This window comes from Engraulis encrasicolus, chromosome 5, assembly GCF_034702125.1.
Source record: "Engraulis encrasicolus isolate BLACKSEA-1 chromosome 5, IST_EnEncr_1.0, whole genome shotgun sequence".
NCBI classification, from domain to species: domain Eukaryota; kingdom Metazoa; phylum Chordata; class Actinopteri; order Clupeiformes; family Engraulidae; genus Engraulis; species Engraulis encrasicolus.
The window spans coordinates 27,775,668-27,780,667 of record NC_085861.1 but is presented as its reverse complement, the minus strand read 5'-3'; the positions used below and the strand labels follow the sequence as shown (position 1 = coordinate 27,780,667).

The following is a 5,000-nucleotide window of genomic DNA, read 5'->3' as shown; positions in this document are numbered from 1 at the left end:
GGCCTCGAGCTTCTCTGATGCACCGCCTCCGCACTGATGAAGGTCTGAGGACCGAAACGTTTGCACCCTCACTTGGTAGCACTCTATTTTTTTTTTTTTTAAGTTGATGGATTAAAAAACCTTTCTTGCATCGGCAGCCCTTGGTGTGCGAGTTCTCTTCTTCCTCCTGTGTTCAACAATACCCAGAACCCACACACCCACAAGGCCTGGAGTAATTGGCGCACCCTTCCTGACCTAACCGCCTCCGTGGAGAAAACAGTTTCCCCGCCGTCAGCCTAGCCACAACAACTTTTGGGGGACTTATCCTCATTCTCCCCTGCTCTGGCTATGTTCAAAAAGTATCTCAAGTCACAAATCTCGTCACTGAGACCTAATGGTCCCATTTAACCCTTCCTTCCTCACCTTTCCCAATTCCTTAAGGCTCATCTCCTTTTTGTAAAGTGACCTTGGGTTCCTTAAAGTCACTATCTATAAAAGTTATAGATACTATACTATAAAACTACAAAGTTATTATTATTATTATTATTAGTAGTAGTGGTGGTAGTGGTGGTAGTGGTGGTAGTAGTGGTGGTGGTGGTGGTAGTGGTGGTAGTGGTAGTGGTGGTAGTGGTAGGGGTAGTGGTGGTAGTAGTGGTAGTGGTAGTAGTGGTAGTGGTAGTGGTGGTAGTAGTGGTAGTGGTGGTAGTGGTAGTGGTAGTGGTAGTAGAAGTAGTGGTGGTAGTGGTAGTAGTAGTAGTGGTGGTAGTGGTAGTAGTGGTGGTAGTGGTAGTGTTAGTAGTAGTAGTAGTGGTAGTGGTAGTAGTAGTAGTGGTATTGATAGTAGTAGTAGTAGTAGTAGTAGTAGTAGTGGTAGTGGTAGTAGTAGTAGTGGTATTGATAGTAGTGGTAGTGGTAGTAGTAGTAGTGGTATTGATAGTAGTAGTAGTGGTGGTAGTGGTAGTGGTAGTAGTAGTGGCAGTAGTAGTAGTGGTGGTGGTGGTGGTGGTAGTGGTAGTGGTGGTGGTGTTGTCAATGAGAGTGAGTTGAGGATGAAAGAGGGACCAGATAAAAAAGAGGGCTCGGGAGTGAGGGATTTCAGCCATTTTGCACCAAACTTTGTAAACCTGTTTAAAATTCGTTTTTCCAAACTTACATGATCCTTATTAAACAATCTCAATGTCAATTTACAAAATGTATGCCAATATATTTTCAGGAGTGAGGGATGGAGTTGATGGTGAGACTGTTAGGATTTCAGAGAGTGAAGGATTGAAGTAGTAATGATGAGTCAACCGGGGTTGAGAGATGGGTCAGACAGACTGACAGACAGGAGGGGCATATTGGAAATGTGAGTGTGAGTGAATGAGTGGCAAAATCGAGTGAAATGGCAAACTAGCGTAAGGGTGCAGGTGAATGGGAGTGAATGTGGGTGAAAAGGGAAGTTTTTTCGACGGAGAGGAAGTTGGAGAGTGAAAGGGAGGAAGTGAGAGGGAGGGATAGAGCAAGGGTAATGAGGGAGGGGGTTGTAGGGCAGCGCGAGGACTTGGACGGAGAGGGAGAGCTGTTTCTCCACAGTGCCTCTGGTGAAGGCAGATTCTTATATAATAGGCACACACACACACACACACACACACACACACACACACACACACACACACACACACACACACACACACACACACACACACACACACACACACACACACAAGCTGCTCCAGGCAAGCTGTCTGCCTGCCTTCCCAACGGCAACACACACACACACAATCAAACAAACACACTCAAAACACCACACACGGTTCTCTAATGACCTCACAAAAACCCCCACACACACTTTCACACTGTCATTAACACACACACACACACACACACACACACACACACACACACACACACACACACACACACACACACACACACACACACACACACACACACACACACACACACACAGATCTATACATACGTACACGCCATGCTCACAGCCCCCCCTGCCTCTCTCTGTCTGTCTCTCTCTCTCTCAATCTCTGACGTACATCCATGCATAGAATATGGATTGCCAAATGTTTTGCGTCCCTTACGGGCAGAGCCAGAGTGAGGCGTGAAGGGGCAGGTGCATTGGTGTGCTGTATTGCACCAGTGATGGGAATGATCAGCGTGAATGGGTGAAATGGAGCTCAACCTAGGCAGGCGGGCAGGCGGGCAGGCAGGCAGGCGGGCAGGCAGACAGGCAGGCAAGCAGGCAGGCGGGCAGGCAGGCAGGCAGGCAGGCAGGCAGGCAGGCAGAGAGGTAGGCAGGCAGGCAGGCAGGCAGGTAGACAGGCAGGCAGGCAGGCAGGCAGGCAGGCAGGCAGGCAGGCAGGCAGGCAGGCAGGCAGGCAGGCAGGCAGGCAGGCAGGCAGGCAGGCAGGCAGCAGCATTTTATTGAGACAGAATCCCCCATTCATTGCCTCATTTTCTAAAGCCATCCATTTCTTCATTGTTCTTTTGTTTTTTTTGTTTTTTTGAAAGTTAGTTTTGGTGGTCTTTAAATGCATTCAGTTTTTGGGATTAATTGAGAAGCAACGGCAGCAGAGACCTATTACGGGGTTTGTTGCAGACAAGCGAGTAGGCACATGGACAAGAGAGAAGAAGAAGTCAAGGGAGACTGGGAAACGCATCACAATTATAATCTGTTACAAAGTCATGGTGCAAAAACAGTGATTCAGAGAGCGTGCAGGGAGAATCCAAGATATTTGATTGATTGCTTCAAGTGTGGAGACTGGTAGGTGGTCTTTCAGTGCTTATAAGATCATTTGATATAAAATGAAAGGAGGTGGTGGCAGGAACCCAAAGAATAACAGCTGTGTCAACCCCCAGTGTGCTAGCATTTCCTGACGGGGAACATTTTGAAAAGCAGAAATGTATCACTTTTTTTACATTTCTTTTTGAATGACCACTGAGCTTGACCTTGGAGAGAATGGTCCTGGTGAGATCAGCCACCACTGTACCCTGGATGGGCATCCAAGTGTGAACTGGTCACTTTCTGTACTAAATGCTTTGTGCACTGCCATTCAGAGTCTGGTCTCTGGCGCATCCCAGAGTGTCACACAAAGCTGTTGGAATCTCTTTTTCTCTTTTCTCAGTCAGTAACTGAATTGTGTCATTTTATTACATCACCCACGACCACCACAATGAGGTTATGCAGTGCATTGTCTGTCTCTGTACTTTGCGTGCCTCTTTCTGGCAGAAAAGATTAGCAAAAAAAAAAGTGATGGGTGGATTTCAAAAGTAATTGAGGAGAAATGTGGTATATGTTAGGGGTGATTTAGATTAATGTCTTAACATTGTTCACACGTGAGGTTTTTGTGTGACTACCACAAATACAGATAACCCCAGAATGCCTGGAAAACTGAATTAGGTCAGGCTTCAAAAGCACTGTTCCAGATCTGGAAAATTGAACTGTCATTGCAGAGAGGTCTATGCTCTCAGTGTTTTTTTGTTCTCTAGGCATGTAGTTGAAAAGCAGTGGCGGTTTTAGGAAATCTGAGGCCTTGGGCAAAGAACAATTTTGAGGCCCCCTTCAAATGATAACATAATAATCGATGATTGAAAACAGGAATATTTTAATACGATGACGAGGCCACTGTTTGGACGAGGCCCTGGGCAATTGCCAGACCTTGCTCAATGCAAAAACCGCCTACCGCCTATGTTGAACAGGATTTGCTGACTGGAGAAAAGAAGGAAAGATGTCCCCTGGGAGGTCTGGGTGACTCAGCACATGAGCACATGAAGAACATAGCTGGAACATGCCTCCCCTCCCCCAGCGCACTGGAGACACACACACACACACACACACACACACACACACACACACACACACACACACACACACACACACACACACACACACACACACACACACACACACACACACACACACACACACACACGCCCTCTCTCTGTCCTTCTGGCTCGATCAGCACAAATCAGGGGAAATTGTCTGTTGTTGACGAACAGAATATTGGCTAATGGCTTCTTGTCTATCCGAGGCAGATGGAGCAGAGTGCTCCGGATTGGGCTGTGTGGATGGAGATGGGGGTTGTGATGGAGCTGGGTTGGGTCTACATGGGTGGAAAATGCTGGGGATGGTTCTTAGGCTGTGCTGAAGGTGAGGGTTTAGCCTGTAGCTGGATAAGGTTGGGGGCCTCGGAGACACTAGCTGGGGATTGGTGACGGGGATAAGGCTTATGGCAAACATCCTCAATTTGGTAACAAAAAAATAAAGCACATGCCTCACCAATGCAACAAGGTGGGCTCAATTCCGGTCTCCTAAATGGGCGTGACTTTCCCATTCAACTCCATTCATTCTAGACCCCTGTCGGTCTCTTCAAGGGGTTTGTTTTGAGGGCAATTTAGAACCTTACGTCACATTGACTCCGGAATATTCTCCTCTTGAACTGTCTCTTCCTCATCAGTCCCTTGACTGGTTTTGGCTGCGAGGCTGAAGATGGGGGTGTAGCGGAGGCTAGGTGTGAGGACCAGTGCTTGACATTAACTTTGTTGCTCACCGGCCACTGTGGCTAGTGGTTTTCCCGAGTCACTAGCCATTCAGCCTTTCTGCTAGCCAGAGCTTTGTTGTCAGTTTTTTTTCCTTTAGACTATTCTTGCATTTAAATACAAACAGTTGATGCAAGTTAAAAAATATATAAAATATAAATAACCTGTCAAAGTGGCTAGTGAGAGTGAAACTGTTACTAGCCACAGCCAAAATTTACCAGCATTTGGCTAGTTGGCAGGTGCCAGTGTCAAGCCCTGGTGAGGACGGGCTGGTGCGATGGCTTATGATGGATGTGTAGGCTGGGCATGGATGATGTGGCTGGGGGGGCAGTGGCACAGTGCTCAGCTGGGACCTCTTGACTGATGGCAGGAAGTAAGTCACACTGGGCTGGGGCTTGCGTGGGCTATAATATGGGCGTTTTCCAGCTGGAAGTGCAAATTCATGGAGAAGAATAGCAGAAACCAGCTGGGGTCAGAGTGGCTTTGAG

General features: G+C 47.4%; 1 protein-coding gene across 3 annotated transcripts in view; it reads left to right on the top strand.

Moving 5' to 3' along the window:
• phactr4b (phosphatase and actin regulator 4b) overlaps positions 1-5,000 on the top strand; it is an 88,346-nt gene that overhangs the window by 32,755 nt on the left and 50,591 nt on the right. The gene's annotated exons all lie outside the window — the stretch shown is intronic.